At 48.6% G+C, this 19,367-nt stretch overlaps 1 pseudogene; it reads left to right on the top strand.

Moving 5' to 3' along the window:
* The first annotated feature begins 2,631 nt into the window (after positions 1-2,631).
* On the top strand, positions 2,632-3,966 carry LOC147101471 (uncharacterized; annotated as a pseudogene).
* Positions 3,967-19,367: the final 15,401 nt, after the last annotated feature.

The following is a 19,367-nucleotide window of genomic DNA, read 5'->3' as shown; positions in this document are numbered from 1 at the left end:
ATTGTGTTATGTAAATAGTTTTATTCTCGTGCATAGTTTAGTTGTAAATAATTAATTGTAAATTGTAAAAGTTATTAGGTTGGAGTATATTTTAAAAGGAAGGGTGAATGTGGTGATTATTCCTTGATTAGTAAAAGTATTGTGATTCGTTGTTTGTTAACTGCCTTGGGATATGTGTTGTAATCTCATTGGTAGTTGATGATCACATGATGTGTTGTGGCTACCTTAAATTCAGTCCTTTTCTAGCTTAGTTGGGACTGGATGTGGAAAGATATGCTGCTGGTTTTAAAGTTAATAAAGCCTAGCTTTGGAAGGCAAATCTATTCTTTATTTCAGCTGCTCGGCCCCTTTGCAGAGTCGCTTGATCGAGCTCTAGCCCGCCGCAGTCCGGGAAGGGTCAGCGCACTACCTGCTACCAGCCCGATTTGCTGGGACACCTTGACTGGAGAACCAGGCCCAGCTCTCCACAGCTTCCCCTGCGATCCTCTGAACTCCGATGGATCACTGGGCGGTTGCCCACGGTCGACACCCGTTGCTCTGGCTTCGACCTCCAAGAAGCTTCTTTTCAGGGATGGATCCCCGTGAGGTGATGCAGTACTGCAGGTGAGTTTGAACCTGCTCGTCGCCACTGTAGTGTCCGCGTATCAATAACACACGGACTGCAGGAGAATGGTAATAACAGGTATTTACTGAACAGAGGGTATGCTGGAACTGAAAGTACAGAAGCCTGCTACTGCTTTATATACAGGTGTGGTCACTGTTGGTACTACAGTATAAAAGCAGTTCTCTCTTAAAGGTACATACACAACACCTGGCACGTGCTCACTCTTCATTGGATGGCAAAACTGAGCCGCGTGCAGCAGATATTGCTGATTTTGGAGATCTTGGCTGGACTGTAGATCAGCACCTTGACTCAGCTGGTCAAACAACGGAATCTCTGCTTTGTCATCACTATTGCGTGCTCCGCAGTAGCTCGGTCAGGGGCATGGGCCTCATTCTATTTGGGCTGCACTGCAGTGTGAAGGTTTCTGGCTGAGGCTGTCAGCTATGGGTGTAAAGGGGATTCCCGGCCTCCCAACAGCTCTCTCGGGACCTTCAAATAATGCAGACATCGTGGACTGCTGCATAGAAAACCATCAAGGGAGCTCCCTGGATAATGAGCATGAATGTCAGAAACTACCTGAACATTAATGGAGCAATGTCCCTTCCTATCCTTGTACTCATTAGGGTTGGCGTGTGGAGCTCTGATGTCACATGAGTACCATCTATAATGCCCTAGACTCTTGGATCACTTGCCAGCTGATGAAAGTTCTGTGTCCCCCTCCTTCCCACTGGCAAAAATGGCATCTGTCACTTTCATTATACAAATATAAACTGCAGATTGATTCATCTGCCAAGTGTCCCTTTGGGTGTCCTGAAAGATGCTGTTGTATTTAAGCTTAATACTGTTGTGAACTTTGCAGTAATGGGGCGAGCCATCACAGTCTTGAGGTTGGAGGTTGTCTGCTCTGATATGCCCGGGTAGGAGTGATGTGGTCCATATGGAGGGCTCATTGGGTACTGAACAAACCACCTCAGGTGTCATTAAAGCTGTAGATTCAGTCCCATCATGAACTGGTCCTTCTCATCCAATTGTTGCTGCACTGTGAGAACATCCCAAAGGGTATTGTATCGCCCTCTACTTGTAATGTAGCAGCAATGGCCCAGACGTCAGGAAAGCCTTGCTTAACAAATTGGAAGATTTAGTCATAAATAGGCACAACTATAGAGAGAAGAAGATGTATGCAAGATGTTCAATGTGGATGTGGATCACTGCTAAAATCTACTCTTCAACAATGACTCAATCATCTGCAGTCTTGCTTTAAGAATTAAACCAAATCAGGCCAGGTGAGCAAACAGGTGTGTATTGGAACTCAGCGTGGGACCTCTTCTGAATAATCTGACTATTTAAATGTGGGCTGCACTTGCTTCCTTTCTCCCCCGCAATGCTCAAGGTGGAAGTAGCTTTCTCCAAGCTTACTAACACTTCTGTAGACTTGCCATCCCCCAAGGTGTACATGATCAGGATCTTATTTGTCTTTTCACCAACACTGCTCATTGTACTGGCAGCCTAGGGGTGTTGTTGACCAGAACCTCAGACTCCCCTCTGCTGTGTCATTTCCTACATGCTACATCCCTCATCCATGCCATTGTTACCTCTAGACTCAACTATTCCAACACTCTCCTGGCTGACCTCCCACCTTGCACCCTCCGTAAACTTGAGCTCATCCAAACCTCTGCTGCCCCGTGTCCTACATCACACCAAGTCCCGTTCACCCATCACCCCTGTGCTCGCTGACCTACATTGGATCCCGGTACGGTAATGTCTTGATTTTAAAATTCTCATCCTCATTTTCAAATCCCTCCATGGCCTCGCCCCTTCCTAACGTCCAAACAGTATAACTGGAGTTTGACTTATTCAGTCACCATAGACCAGTGGCAAAGTGGTCACAGCCAGTTCAGCATTTTTCCTGTCCTGTTAACATTTCTTTAAACATTTATAAGCGTATGCATTAAGGCAAGATAACTTTAAATTCATTCATATTTCAGAACCTGTAAGAAATAATTAATTGCACATCTATATATGGGGTCATGTTCATCTGTCCTTTCAGTCACACTGGAGCTGCAATTCCTCTAGTGCTGAAGCTTCTGAAATACAGCCATGTCCACCCCATGGGCCACGTCCAGCTCATGGACCATGTCTAACCTATGAGCCACATCCAGCCCATGGACCACATCCAGCCCATGGGCCACATCCAGCCCATGGACCACGTCCAGCTCATGGACCACATCCAGTTCATGGACCATGTCCAACCAATGGACCACGCCCAGCCCATGGACCACGTCCAGCCCATGGACCACGTCCAGCCCATGGACCACGTCCAGCCCATGGACCACGTCCAGCCCATGGACCACGTCCAGCCCATGGACCACATCCAGCTCATGGACCACGTCCAGCCCATGGACCACGTCCAGCCCATGGACCATGTCCAACCCATGGACCATGTCCAGCTCATGGACCATGTCCAGCTCATGGACCACATCCAGCCCATGGACCAGGTCCAGCCCATGGAACACGTCCAGCCCATGGACCACGCCCAGCCCATGGAACATGCCCAGCCCATGGACCACATCCAGCTCATGGACCACGTCCAGCCCATGGACCACGTCCAGCTCATGGACCACGTCTAGCCCATGGACCACGTCCAGCCCATGGAACATGCCCAGCCCATGGACCACGTCCAACCCATGGACCACGTCCAGCCCATGGAACACGCCCAGCCCATGGACCACGCCCAGCCCATGGACCACGTCCAGCCCATGGACCACGTTCAGCCCATGGACCACGTCCAGCCCATGGACCACGTCCAGCCCATGGACCACGTCCAGCACATGGACCACGTCCAGCCCATGGACCACGTCAAGCTCATGGACCACGTCCAGCTCATGGACCACACCCAGCCCATGGACCACGTCCAGCTCATGGACCACGTCCAGCCCATGGACCATGTCCAGCTCATGGACCTTGTCCAACCCATGGACCACGTCCAGCCCATGGACCACGTCCAGCCCATGGACCACGTCCAGCTCATGGACCACGTCCAGCCCATGGACCACATCCAGCCCATGGACCATGTCCAGCTCATGGACCACGTTCAGCTCATGGACCATGTCCAGCCCATGGACCACGTCCAGCCCATGGACCACGTCCAGCCCATGGACCATGTCCTGCCCATGGACCACGTCCAGCCCATGGACCATATCCAGCCCATGAACCACATCCAGCCCATGGACCATGTCCTGCCCATGTCCAACCTACAAGCCACGTCCAGCCCATGGACCATGTCCTGTCCATGTCCAACCTACAAGCCACGTCCAACCCATGAGACCTGGCAATCCAGGCATGAAGGAAGTTTTCTTATTTAGGCAATATCCCAAGAACTCGTTGCACCGATTCAAAATAATGTGGAACTGGAGTCGCATGTAGGCTAAACCAGGTAGGGCTGTCAGATTCCCTTCCCTGAAGGACATTAGTGAACCAGCAGTTTTGTGGTAATGTTTCTGGCACCAGTCCACAAATGACCAGATTTAATGGATCCAATTTCACAATATTCTATGGTGGGATTTGAACTCAGGACTTCTGGTTGCTGGGTTTTCTCTGGGTTGCTCTGGGTTTTCTCTGGGTTGCTCTGGGTTGCTCTGGGTTTCTTGGATGGAAAGGGCTGCTCTTAGCGCAGTTGTCTGTTTGGTGGATAATCTTAAATCACAGCCTCAAGTATCAGCGGCTTAAGATATCTGGGAAATAGTGGGGAAAGGGACAAACTGTAGATGTGGTCCCCCCAGGCTCCATGCTATGGGGGGTGTAAGGTATTCAGTTCCCTTGTGCCTTACAAGGATTCTTGGACTCTGGATTTACAGGAACAAAATATACACGACACAAAGTTTTAGGCTGAACCCAAAACTGTTAGTTTATTAAACCAACAAACCACAGACAAAAACCCCTTAGAGATTTGGCTGAAACTTACAATCACCCATGCGGATGGTCATTACCGATGTTGATTGTAGGCCTGGATCTGGAGATGACCAGTCCCCCGTCCTTCACCTGGCTGCACAGTATCCACGGGTCAACATCGTTCCTTCTTATAGTTCTTCAGTCACCTAGTCCCATAGCTGGGCCTCCCCCAACCAGTTTCGGTTGTCAGTTTGCTGAACTGCCTGACATTCACACCTCATCAACGTGTAATTCAATCACTGGAGGTATACAGAGCTATGAGATCAAAGATAACTCCTTATATCCTTTCCCGCATATACAATGTGATTTCCATTACTGTTGATTGGCGGTTAGCTGGCGGTCTGCTCAGGACTAGTGTGTCTTCCATTCATGTCAGGAAGTCAATCATGACCCCATTGTCTCAGTTAAACTCAGAGCATTGTCCAGATGTTAATTTTTCCCATCGAAACCAAACATGATTCAAGACCTCACAGTTCAATGTCAATGTCCTTTTCAGAGTTAATCATGAGTCAAAGCTTTCATTGTCCAGTGTCAATGTATTATCCAAGAACTGATCATGATTCAAACTTTAGATGACTGGCACCTTTTCTGTGCCTCGAAGTTTAACCGTTTCATGCCCTTCAGTGCTGGGGCCAAACTGTTCCATGAAACTTACACTCCCCCCGTTAATGTCTCTTTTATACTAGAACCATTACTCCCGACGAATTCTTCTTTGCCTTTGAGTGCATTGCGGGTCTCAACCAAATCTCACATTTCTCTTTTATTTTTATATACATTCAGTTTAAACACCCCGAACCTCCTGTTTCAATAATCTAAGTTTTCCCCTTCTAGCCTTCCTTTTTAGTTTACATGACAATATTAACAAATACAACATAGTAATCAAAGGCACAATCACCAACACATGCGACGCGATTCGAATCCAAGGAGGGATCTCAATATTGAGTCCAACATCCCACCACGGAGGGGGTAATCATTTCTTCGATTTCATCCCTCGCTTTCTCATTCTTTTGCTGTAGCGTGTAATAATGTTTTTGGAACTACTCTACATCCTTTAATAGTTTAGTCAAGTGTTCGGGTAATGGTGAGATATCATATCCAAAATGAGATATGCATTCCTGGAGGTTCGGCAAAGTACTGTTAACTGTGATATTGATTGGTTTGTGATCTGAGATAGGGATTGTCCTTTCCTGCGCTACCTGGGGCTTGAAGCAAAAGGTAGAGTCTTGAACCGGGCACCGGGTGTCATTGTGTACTCTGTACCGGCTTTCGTTAGTGGTGACGCAGTAGGTCCCGTTACCCTTGATCGCAACCTGGGGCGGGACATGGCTGTGAGCTATCACCTCCACAATACAGCTGATAGGCTGCCCGCCTCCGTATTTAAACCCACATACTGGCCGATCAAAAGGATTCAGATGGTAAGGACACAAGACCATATGTGTACCTCCTCCCTGACATCCCTCCAGATTAGTGCCGGTTATAGAGTTTCCCAACTTAATCACATACAGAGGGGTTTTATGATGTTTCACATGTACCCCGTTTAGAATGACACCAATATTTTCCACCCGGTATAACGGTACGGGTCGTTGTGACTGATCCATCACTGGCATCCTAAGGACTATCCCCATTACGATAGCAAAATACTGCGGATGCTGGAAATCCGAAATAACAACAGAAAATGCTGGAAAAACTCAGCAGGCCAGGCAACGTTTTGGGTCGAAACCCTTCTACAGAACTGAGAGAAAAGGCAGGAAATGAAACAAAAGGCAGTTTGGGGGCTGGGAAATGGGGGAGGGGATGAAAGAAGAGGCATTAAGAGATATTCAAGGTGAGACGAGATAGTAATAGGACAGGTAAAGAAACAGACAATGGCTGTAGATGAAGTGTGAAATGCGCTGGCAGAGAGAGACAGCTGCCATGTGGGAGAGAGAAAACCAAAAGTGTGGATAAAAAATATAAAAATATAATAGGGGCCGAGGTTATTATCTGAAATTGTTGAACTCGATATTGAGTCCGGAAGGCTGTAAAGTGCCTAATCGGAAGATGAGGTGCTGTTCCTCGAGTTTACGCTGAGCTTCCGTGGAACAATGCAAGAGGCCGCAGATGGTGAGGTCTGAGTGGGAATGGAGCGGTGAATTGAAATGACAGGCGACCAGAAGCTCAGGGTCACCCTTACGGGCTGAATGGAGGTGTTCCGCAAAGCGGTCACCTAATCTGCATTTGGTCTCCCCAGTGTAGAGGAGACCGCATCGTGAGCAGCGAATACAGTATACTAGATTGCAAGAAGTACAAGTAAATCACTGTTTCACCTGGAAGGGGTGTTTAGGGCCCTGGACAGTGGGAAGGGGGGAGGTATATGGGCAGGTGTTGCATCTCCTGCGCTTGCACGGGAAGGTCCTCATTACAGTTTGTTTATTATGACCGCAGTTGACAGGGACTGGGTATGCTTCGGGGGCTGACACGGATTCATGAGGTTGTTATAAGCACTTAAAGCCTTTAGGTGCCTGTTGCTAATCCATGATGGTACATGGCCTTGTTTCAAATCCTCTAGATTACTGCGCCCCTCGTTTATCAGCCAGGCGCCGTACATGACACACATGCCATTTTAGGCAGCCTGGTCCGATGCATTTCGGCCTTCCTTTATTAGTACGTTTATGGTCTGGGCGTGAGTCTCCAACTCAGCTACTATTTCCTTCAGGTGTATTGTCATTACTTGGTCTTCCTGCAATCCTCGTCCCTCAATGTTATTACCCTCCCCCAGTATTTTATTTAGCTGGTCCCGTAGGGTATTCACTTGTAGTTGATCTGAGCGTTGTCCACACTATTGACCAGTGACGTCCCTGTATTAAATACCGTGGCCGCGTCATTCATCAATCCCCTTTTTCATCTCCCCCGTCGTTACGGGACATTTAACCTCTGTACCCTGAGTCTCTGGGGTTGTAGGTAGAGGCTTCAACTCGCTCGCGATCAGTTCGGAACATTGACTGCCTTTAGAGGATCCGGGATCACGCAAGAGTCAAAACTCTGAGTCCAATTCATTCCCGACCCGGAGTCCTGCCACTGCCATTCGAAAGCACTGGCAGTTGTGCCCCGACTCGACCACGCACACACAAACTCCTTGCTCCCTCTTCCACCATTTATCACAACACAATTTTACCCCTTCCTTAGTTCCCATAGTCCGCCTGTTTGAGTTTTACCCAACTTTTCCCAATCTGCGGGTGCGTTATTTTTACCATCATCTGTCTTCCATAACCACCACCACCGTCCCATGGGGGTGCTCCCCTTACATTCCAGACAAACCCGTCTACCCTCTTTCACCCGTACCTTATTAGTCGTGATGTTTACTTTTGGGCAGGACACCGATACTTCCCCAATTTTGTCCCCGGTTTGCCTTGAACACTTGGTGGAATTCGACCCTAGCCAACCCGGCCAATTTCCATGGTGGGAGTATGTAACTGTACTATTAGTACCCGGTGTCACTCGCCCTTGAGTTACGGTGGAGCCGGTTCCTCCCATGCACCCGTCTCGGTGTCTCCCTGATTTCCCCACCCTGCTCCAATCAGGATCGCCCACACGCCCAGCTGCAGTGTCCACCTCATCTTGCGTCCTTGGTTCGACTCGCCTCTATAAAAGAAAATAAGAGATAGCACTGCTCTGTGAGGGATCGCCCCTTCACAGGCCATACTTAAGTTATACACATATCTACACTGTACGCTTCAATCACCGCTTTCCTTTTCCTTCTCCCCGAGGTTTGGGCTTCTTGAGGCTCGGGGATGGTGTACGAGGAGGCGTCCTGGGTCTCGGCACCCGACTACTCCTTCTCACCGCTCCGTCCCCTGAGCTATCCTCATCATCACACAGCATGGGAGAAAGGCTTACGCTGATTGAACTCATGACTGTACCCTGGGCCTTGGCCCGTTTTGTTCTCCTCTCTTCGGGGCCATAGAGTTTACACTGGTTAATATGAAGCCATGTTATTCGTCTTGGCAGTTGAATCACATAGACCATTGGGCTTGCCTTATCTCCTGATCCCCTACCTTCCACTCCTGTGTTACCCGTGGTTCCAACAGCATTTTGTTCTGCTGGTGCTGTCTTCCCCTGTTATTAGCTGCCTCTCAATGCAACTTCCTTAGAGTATCATGTAGATCCCTAACAAATCTGTCCTGGGTGACCTCCTTAACCTGGGGTTTCGGTCAGGATCGGCATCAACACACGAATTGGGGTCCTCATCGACCTCCATGTCATTAACTCATGCGGGGAGTGTCCCATACCTTTGGAGAGGCTGGCTCTGATGTTCATTAGGACCAAGGGTAGGGCCTCAGCCCATCTCTTCAGGACCGCTCCTATCTCTTTCCTAGGCCTCTCTATTAAGGTATGGTTCATCCTCTCTACTGTGCCCGATGATTGGGGGTTATGGGCCACATGCCACTTTCCCTGCATCCCTAGGAGCTTCAGGGTGGCCTGCATAACCAGTCTGGTGAAATGGCTTCCCTGATCTGATTCTATTATGAGGGGCAGTCCCCATCGGGAGAACACTTCCCTCACCAGGATCCTAGCAGTGTTTAGCGCCATAGCCGCCCTACAAGGGAAGGCCACCACCCATTTTGAGAAGGTATCCACCAACACCAGACAATATTTATTGCCCCTTTTTGTGGTGGGCAGCGGCCCAATGAAGTCTATTTGTATAGACCGCCACGGTCCCTCTACCCTCCTAGTGTGTCCCAACGGAACCTTCCTTCGGTGGGGGTCTGGATTATTCGCGGCGCACACTAAACAGTTCTCGCAATACTCCTTTACATCTTCCCACAAGCTGTTCCATGAAACTTACAGGGGCCGTCTTTCGGATGAGACGTTAAACCAAGGGCCCAGCTGCCCTGTTAAGTGGACGTAAAAGCTCCCATGCCACTATTTCGAAGAAGAGCAGGGGAGTTCTGCCCGGTGTCCTGGCCAAGATTTATCTCTCAACCAACATCACTAAATAAATTATCTGGTCATTATCTCATTGCTGTTTGTGGGATCTTGCTGTGCGCAAATTGTCTGCCCCATTTCCCTACATTACGACAGCGACCACACTTCAAAAAAGTACTTCATTGGCTGTAAAGCGCTGCGGGACGTCCTGAGGTGGTGAAAGGTGCGGGAGAAATGGGAGTTCTTTCTATTGGAGCCTGGCTGTGCACTGAGGTGAAAGCGATAGAGAATTCCATTGGTACTTGAGCTGTTCCATGCCACTGAGTATGTGATTGATTGCCCTGCTCACTCAAGCTCATAAAACAATGACGCAGTGGCTGTGAAGAATGTACCAGTTCCTCCGATACAGAGTGCGATTACACTATCCTTTACCTGAAGTAATTGCACTCGCTAAGCAAATAAGGAATGGGCAATTTGTCAGCAACATTTCAACCCAGAATCTGCGTGCAATGAAGAACGGGACATTTCTGGCCTGACGTGTTAGTTTAGCCCCAATTTCTCAAGTAATCAAGCAGCCATCTGGCTTATGCATGATTTAGAACCTCTACTTCATATTTAATGCTCTCCTCGCTGGGGGTACTGGGAGTTCTCTTTTCAACATCAGCATAAACGGAACTCAGGATTTCAGCTTTCCTCGCTGATTGTCTTTCATCTAAAGGTCCTGATTAATAAATCGCAAAATGTTTCCTTTCTGTCATTTGTTTTGGCCAAGTGGCTGCTGTCGGCGCCTCAGAAGTGGGCACGGCTTCCACCGGCGATCTGGCCTGGCCTGTAGTGCCCAGAAACGGCAGCTGACTTTGGGAGGCATGGAACATCTCAAGATCGCACAGAATAGAATCATAGAATCTTACAGCACAGAGGGAGGCCATTCAGCCCATCGAGCCTGCGCCGGCTCTCTGAACGAGCTGTCCAATTAGTCCCACTCTCCTGCTTTCTCCCCATTGCCCTGCATATTCTTAAGGTTAAAGGGATCAAGGGATATGGGGAGAAGGCAGGGACAGGGTACTGAATTTGGATGATCAGCCATGATCTCATTAAATGGAGGAACAGGCTCGAGGGGCCGAATGGCCTACTCCTGCTCCTATCTTCTATGTTTCTATAACTCTTCAAGTACATGTCCCATTAATCTTTGACATTTCCTATGGATTCTGCTTCCACCACCCTTTCAGATCTTAACAACCCATTTATGAAAAACATTCCCCTCTAGTTCTTTTGCAATTATCTTCAATCTGTGTCCTCTGGTTACCGACCCACTTGCCAGAGGAAACGGTTTCTACCTACTTGCTCTATCAAAACTCCACATAATTTTGAATACCTCTATTGGGTCTCCCCTTAGCCTTCTCTGCTCTAAGGAGAACAATCCCAGCTTCTCCAATCTCTCCACATAACAGAAATCCCTCATCCCTGGTATCATCCTGGTAAACCTGCTCTGTACCCTCTCCAGGGCCTTGACATCCTTCCCAAAGTGTGATGCTCAGAATTGGTCACAATACTCCAGCCAAGGCCTAACCATTGATTTGTAGAGGCTTAGCATGACTTCTTTAGAATCATAGAATCATACAGCACAGAAGGAGGTCATTTGGCCCATCGTGCCTGTGCCGGCTCTTTGGAAAAGCTACCTAATCAGTCCCACTCCCCTGCTCTTTCCCCATAGCTCTGCATTTTTTTTACACTTCAAGTATTTATCTAATCCCCTTTTGAAAGTTATTATTCAATCTGCTACTACCACCCTTTCAGGCAGCGCATAATTTTTTTTCCCTCATCACCCCTCTGTTTCTTTTACCAATTACCTTAAATCTGTGTCCTTTAGTTACTGACCCTCTGCCACTGGAAACAGTTTCTCCTTATTTACTCTATCAAAACCCTGCATGATTTTGAACACCTCCTACACCTCTATCAAATCTCCCCTTAACCTTCTCTGCTTTAAGGAGAACGACTCCGGTTTCTCTTGTCTTTCCACATAACTGAAGCCCCTCATCCCTGGTACCATTTTAGTAAATCTCCTAATAATAATAATAATAATCAACTTTATTGTCATTGTTAGTGCACAAGTGCAGTACAACGAAATGTAGGTTTGCAGCTCCCGAGTGTGTACATTTAGATTAAGACATTTAAACATTCAACTGTTGAAGCTGCCGCGGAACACGAATGGAGGCCGAACCGATCTGAGGAACACATGGCTTTTTATTACATTCTCTTGAGAGATGGCTGCCCCAGCTCTTCTCTCTGCTAAACCCGAAAACAGAATGAGGGCGACGCCCGCTCCTTTGTCATGCCTTAAAGGCAGCATGCTTCTTAAAGGCAAGGTGCCCGATTTATTGTCCACGGACGGAAAAGTGGATTGCGCCCGTTTAGGTGGCGATCCGCCACACAACATTCATTTGGCTTGTAATACATTAACATAAACATAACCATAATAAAGTGCATTGGCAGATGTGCATCATCCCTAAAGTGCGGTGCCCAGAATTGGACTCAACACTCCAGCAGAGGCCCAACCAGTGTTTTATAAAGGTTCAGCAGAACTTCCTTGCTTTTGTACTCTATGCCTCTATTTATAAAGCCAGGGATCCCGTGTGCCTTTTTAACCGCTTCCTCAACTTGTCCTGCCACCTTCAAAGACTTGTGTACGTACACCCCCAGGTCTCTCTGTTCCTGCACCCCCTTTAAAATTGTATCATTAAGTTTATATTGCCTCTCCTCATTCTTCCCACCAAAATCTATCACTTAACACTTCTCTGCATTAAACTTCATCTGCCATGTGTCTGCCCATTTCACCAGTCTGTCTACATCCTCCTGAAGTCTGTTACTATCCTGACTATTTACTACGTTTCCGAGTTTTGTGTCATCTATGAACTTTCAAATGATGCCCTGTATACCCAAGTCCAGGTCATTAATATATATCAAGAAGAGCAGTGCTCCTAACAATGACCCCTGGGGCCCACCACTGTACACTTCTCTCTAGTCTGAAAAACATACGTTCACCACTGCTCTCTGCCTTCTGTCCCTTACCCAATTTCATGCCCAAGTTACCACCGTCCCTTTAATCCCATGTGCTTCTCTTTTCTGAATAAATCTGTTACGTGGTACTTTATTAAATGCCTTTTGAAAGTTCATATATGCATCTATGGCACTACCCTCATCAACCCCTCTGCGTTACTTCATCACATGGCATGTTACTGTAACCTTCTGGCACCTTTCTGTAGTGCATCTGACCTTAGCAGGGGAATGGCAGGGTCTGTGGCAAAGGTCCATTGCATAAGTACCAATTGATGTAAGAGGTCGCTGTGTAGAGTCACTGCGTCATGTCAGGATCATCAGCCAGTTTGCAGCCTGATAAATTCTGTCAAAGCCACTCCATGGCTGCTTTGCAAGGCAGTGCAGTGGAGCAGTGTAGCAAGAGGCTGGCCCTCCTCCCTCCCCAGGTCAGTTATAGATATGCAAAAGCTTTCTGAGCAAGGGCTTTGTATGTGTTGTACTTCTGGCGATTTGCATTCTGTAGTAAAGAGCTCCCTCCTGTGGATGTCTATTGAACAGCTACATTGCTTGGGTATACAGCTCTGATTTTGCCAATCAGAAAGAAAGACTTGCATTTATATAGCGCCTTTCACAACCTCAGGGAGTCCCAATGCACTTTACTGCCAATTAAGTACTTTTGGAGTGTAGTCACTGTTGTAATGTAGGGAAACACAACAGCCAATTTGCACACAGCAAGCTCCCACAAACAGCAATGGGTTAGCGACCAGATAATCTGCTTTAGTGATGTTGGTTGAAGGATAAATATTGGCCAAGACACCGGGGATAACTCCCCTGCTCTTCTTCAATACAGTGCCATAGGATCTTTTACGTCCACCTGAGGGGGCAGACGGGGCCTCGGTTTAACGTCTCATCTGAAAGGCGGCACCTCCGACAGTGCAGCGCTCCCTCAGTACCGCACTGGAGTGTCAGCCTAGATCATGTGTTCAAATCTCTGGAGTGGGACTTGAACCTCCAATCTGCTGACTCAGAGGCGAGTGTGCTACCCACTGAGCCACAGCTGACACCTGAGGGTGGAAGATGGAAGGCCAGACAGCAGAGTATTGGAATAGTCGAGTCTGGAGGTAACAAAGGCAGGGATGAGGGTTTGAAAGGATTATTGCTAGTCCTAGCCCCTTTAGGGCTACCCCGGATCAGGCGTATTCCTCAGATGTTCACTTTCAACTAAAGTTTGAGGTAGCCGAATCCTAAAGATGCTTAATTGGGTCTAAAGGTCCAGACTATCTCTCCCTAAAGGAAAGGAACAAGCTGAAAATTTTACCGTCCTCCAGATAGCACTTTAGCTAAGTTTAGCTAGACTGTAACGTTCCGGATATTATGAGGCCCCAGAAAACTCCCCCAGAATTCTGCAACTCCTCACCTAAGAGTGAACAGAGATTGAGTTCGTGAGTTTGATACAGAAGTATTATGTGAGACAATTCTAAAAATATATAGATTTATTACAGAACCGACATGTATTTTACAGTTGGTGAGTCAATTGCAACATTAACAGTTTCAAAAAGAGAAAGCTTTACAATCTTATTATCAGAGATCCTTATTCTCAAATCTTAACTTCGCTACAGTTTTACAGTTCTTAGGCCTAGAAATTCAGTGGGCCTTGCGCCCACTTAGCGCCTAAAGAGGTCTTTTGCGCCGGCGGGGTGGTAGCGCGGAAATTGAGTGCAGCGGTATTGGCGGCGGTAGCCGTTAGCGCTGCGCCGGGACCGATGACGTCATCGGTGTGCGCGGTGGCCCGTAACGCCCCGAAACCGCGCCGACCCCCATATTTATTTGCGCCCGCCTCCTCCGAAGCGGGCGCAAACAGCGAACAGAAAACGGGGCCATCCTGCTGCCATAGTGGGGCGCTTTAAAGCTGAAGGTGCGGCCGGCCGCTTTTTCGGCGGCTGCCTGCCCGCACCTCCTTCCCCGGCCTCCTCCACCCACCCCCCCCGCGGCACTGCCGGCTGGTTTCCGTGGAGCCCGGCACTTCTCCGTTGTGCCGGGCTCTTTTGCCGGCACTCGCGATCGGGGCTCCGGCCGTTGCAGGCACCTCCCCCTTAAGAGAAGGAGGAGGCCTGCAGTACCGCAGCCTGCCACACCGCATCGGGTGGCGCTGCGGCAACTAGCGCGCCGATATTCAATTGCAGCGCCCCAAACGGAGGCGGGCACACCCTGGTATAGCGCCCGCTTCCGAATTGGGGCACAGAAGACGAATATACGGCATGCGCTAATGCCTCCCCGCCCAGCGCTAACTTTTGGGCGCGAGCGAGCTGCCTGCGCCCAAGTGAATTTCTAGGCCCTAAAGTTTATTCAGGATATCCTCCAAAATCAAATACAGTACCTTGATCCCCGAGATACAAAGAGTTGTAGACTTACAGAGCCGCCTCTGAAGCCTGAGAATCACTTTGCCCCTTTACAGCGAGTCTATTTTCCCATTTAAAAGTTCAATATTGATACGCTTTTTCAGTGGTGTTTCCTTTGAAGTTTTCTGCTGATGTAAGCTAATTATCTCTAGTTATTTTTCTGCTGACCCCTGCTATTCTTACAGTCACCTCAGCTGGTAGCATTACAGACTTATGTCACTACCCCAGGTATCCCAAGCTTACCATAAAAACGGTATGACAGCAGGTGCGGGGAGGATGTTCCCGATGATGGGTGAAACTAGAACTAGGGGGCATAGTCTTAGAATAAGGGGCTGCTCTTTCAAAACTGAGATGAGGAGGAACTACTTCACTCAGAGGTGGTAGGTCCATGGAATATGCTGCCCCAAAAAGCTGTAGAAGCTACATCATTACACAAATTTAAAACAGAAATAGACAGTTTCCTTGATGTCATTGTTACTAAGGTCTTCTGTTTGTGCTCTTGCAATTAGAACACCTTAACTAGGGTGATCAATGCAATTCTTAGTCACCTCAGCTGGTTTTAACACAGAATCGTGTCTCTCCTCTGTAGGTGTTCTAAGTTTAACACAAAAACGGCGTGACAGCAGGTGTTTCTTTTACTTGATGTCATTTTTACGAAGGCATATGTTTCTTAATTTTATGTGCCTCTTTACGAAGTGTAACTTAGAACACCTTAACCAGGATACACGATTGTCTTCTTTCCAAAGATCCAGACCGTCAGGAGCCTCCAACCTTCTGTTTCAATAAGGTTATTGATTCAGTGTCAACAACTATCTTATCTCTATAGCCAGAATGCTATCACAGCTTTTTCATCATTAAGTTTCTAGATTTCCAGACCCAGTTTGTCATGTTATAATAAGCCCAGAATTCTTTCTTTTCTGAATAGGTTATTTGGCTTATTCCTTCACAGGTTTCTGCAACAGTTGGGCTGAGGCAGGGGTGGAGACAGGCAATATTATGGAGGTGGAAATAGGCGGTCTTGGTGATGGAGAGGATATGGGGTTGCAAACTCAGCTCGAGGTCAAATAGGAAGACGAGATTACGAACAGCCTGGTTCAGCCAAGACTGCGGCCGTTTGTGCTGTTTCTCCAGCGGTTCTGCCAATCTCTCGTTGAATTTATGGTGGCAGATTAGGAAGAATCCCCATGGAAACTCAGGGCCAATATCTTTACTTTCAACATGCACATGAGAAACAGTAACCACCCTGGCATGCTGCAGCTACAGGAAATGACTACACGTTCTGTAAAATACAATTGCCGTTAGATGAAGCAATCAGTAACTCGTTAACCATCTACCAGGGTATGAAGCCACACCACGAAAAGATGGTTCATGTCACACAATAATATCATCACCTCACTGGCACTTGGCGCTGTCATGAAAACAGGCTTCAACCCTCCCCAGAACACCCAGAATCCCACCCTCCTCGCTCTCAAAGTTTATGACACCAATCGGTGCCACCTTTTTGGCAAGTCTCGAAATTGGACAGGGTGCAGGGCAAGTGACAAGGCCAGGGCTTGAATTCCTTAGTAATGTGTAAAAATGAAAGTCCTCACATAACATGGCACATAAATAAACGAGGAAAAGGACTATCGGACTTCTGAGATCCAATTTTCATCTTAGAAATCTCCAGGCACATCACTCAAAACCCAGGCTTCTGTGTTTTAAAAACAGACAGCTGGTGACCTTAATAATGCCAATTGAAGCTCTCGATGAAATCACTGACTTATATGGAGCAGTGGCATCAGGTAGGGTCCCACTGCAGGTTACACCCCTATAAACTTGGATTGATTTGTCAGGCGACTAAAAGCGAGAGCGTGGGGGGCGAGGCAGTTGGAGGTCATGTGATGAAACCTCCGGGAATAGACCCGACCATATTTGGCAACCCTACACCACATGGTATGAAACCAGAAACCCTCCCTCACACTGCTCTGCTCAGAGCCCACTGGAGGCCTTTCTGTGCCAGTTATGGGACATCGTTCAGCTCCCCTGTTGCTGAGGGGCTGCTGCCATCGATCCTGAGTGTCCTTATGGGAACACCATCACCTTCAAGCACCCCTCCAAGTCACACACCACCCTGACTTGGAAATATATCGCCATTCCTTCATCGTGGCTGGGACAAAATCCTGGAACTCCCTCCCTAACAGCACTGTGGGAGCACCTTCACCGCGCGGACTGCAGTGGCTCAAGAAGAAGGCGGCTCACCACCACCTTCTACGGGCAGCTAGGCCTTGCCAGCGCAGTCCACAGCCCAAGAACAAATAATAAAAAGCGTCCTTTAATGAACAAGGCTTCCCAAAGACTTGACTGTCAGCTGCCCTTAAATCAGCTAAAAGGAGTGGAGACAATCGGCAGGAGCTTACGTCACGAGAGGTGCCTGCTCTGCCTCTTGGGTTTCTAGAATCTTGAGTTGCATGTGACAACCTTTGGCTCCACGGGTCCTGCTGATAGTAAATCCTCAGCCTCATGAACACCCTTGGGCTGCAGTAACTCTGCCGTGTCAGCATTGTGCTGAAATGATGACAAATGCTTTTATTCCCATAAAATAAGCATTAAGGATCAACAACAACGTGCATTTATATAGCGCCTTTAACATAGTAAAACGTCCCAAAGCGCTTCACAGGAGCGATTATCAAACAAAATTCGACACCGAGCCATATAAGCAGATATTAGGATCTCTCAGAGCAATAAAGCTTGGTCAAAGAGACAGGTTTTAAGGAGCATTTTAAAGGAGGAGAGAGGGCGAAGAGGCTTAGGGGGGGAATTCTAGAGCTCAGGGCCTAGGTAGCTGAAAGCGCGGCCGCCAGTGGTGGAGCGATGAAAATCGGGAATACACAAGACACCAGAATTGGAGGAGCGCATATATCTCGGACGGTTGTGGGGCTGGAGGAGGTTTCAGCGATTGGGAGGGGCGAGGCCATGGAGGGATTCAAACACAAGGATGAGAATTTTTAAATCGAGGCGTTGCTGGATCGGGAGCCAGTGTAGGTGTTGGGTGAACAGGACATGTCGCGAGTTAGGGCAGCCGATCTTTCGGACTGCATTTTCTGAATCATGATGCACAGGCTGTAGTTACAAATCTTACTCGGGCCAGCATTAATCTATCTTGGTGGAGGAGAAGCATCCGGGAAGGCACCGAACACCTCGAGTCTCTTCGCTGGGAGCAAGCGGAAGCTAAGCGCAGGCAGCGCAAGGAGCGCACGTCAACCCAAGCACCCCACCCACCCGCCCCTTCAACCACCGTCTGCCCCACCTGTGACAGAGACTGTAGGTCCTGCATTGGACTCATCAGTCACCTGAGAACTCATTTTTAATGTGGAAGCAAGTCATCCTCGTTTCCGAGGGACTGCCTAAGAAGAAGAAGAACATCTTGGTGCAGTGAGTGCAACAGAACCACTTCAAAAAAAGAATATTTCAGACGTGCCAGTCAGTCAGTGAGAGCCCGTGTGTGTCATTCCATCGGGTCAGTCAGTGAGAGCCCGTATGTGTCATTCCATCCAGTCAGTCAGTGAGAGCCCGTGTGTGTCATTCCATCGGGTCAGTCAGTGAGAGCCCGTATGTGTCATTCCATCGGGTCAGTCAGTGAGAGCCCGTATGTGTCATTCCATCCAGTCAGTCAGTGAGAGCCCGTGTGTGTCATTCCGTCCAGTCAGTCAGTGAGAGCCCGTGTGTGTCATTCCGCCCAGTCAGTCAGTGAGAGCCCGTGTGTGTCATTCCGCCCAGTCAGTCAGTGAGAGCCCGTGTGTGTCATTCCATCCAGTCAGTCAGTGAGAGCCCGTGTGTGTCATTCCGCCCAGTCAGTCAGTGAGAGCCCGTGTGTGTCATTCCATCCAGTCAGTCAGTGAGAGCCCGTGTGTGTCATTCTGTCCGGTCAGTCAGTGAGAGCCCGTGTGTGCCATTCCGCCCAGTCAGTCAGTGAGAGCCCGTGTGTGTCATTCCATCCAGTCAGTCAGTGAGAGCCCGTGTGTGCCATTCCGCCCAGTCAGTCAGTGAGAGCCCGTGTGTGTCATTCCGTCCGGTCAGTCAGTGAGAGCCCGTGTGTGTCATTCCGTCCGGTCAGTCAGTGAGAGCCCGTGTGTGTCATTCCATCCAGTCAGTCAGTGAGAGCCCGTGTGTGTCATTCTGTCCGGTCAGTCAGTGAGAGCCCGTGTGTGCCATTCCGCCCAGTCAGTCAGTGAGAGCCCGTGTGTGTCATTCCATCCAGTCAGTCAGTGAGAGCCCGTGTGTGTCATTCCATCCAGTCAGTCAGTGAGAGCCCGTGTGTGTCATTCCGTCCGGTCAGTCAGTGAGAGCTTGTGTGTGTCATTCCGCCCAGTCAGTCAGTGAGAGCCCGTGTGTGTCATTCCGTCCGGTCAGTCAGTGAGAGCCCGTGTGTGTCATTCCGTCCAGTCAGTCAGTGAGAGCTCGTGTGTGTCATTCCGTCCAGTCAGTCAGTGAGA

The sequence above is a fragment of the Somniosus microcephalus genome, chromosome 24 (genome assembly GCF_052327205.1).
Source record: "Somniosus microcephalus isolate GS21.2 chromosome 24, FLI_Smic_1.0, whole genome shotgun sequence".
Taxonomy (NCBI): Eukaryota; Metazoa; Chordata; class Chondrichthyes; order Squaliformes; family Somniosidae; genus Somniosus; species Somniosus microcephalus.
The sequence above is the reverse complement of the archived record's forward strand: the minus strand, read 5'-3'. Positions and strand labels throughout refer to the sequence as shown.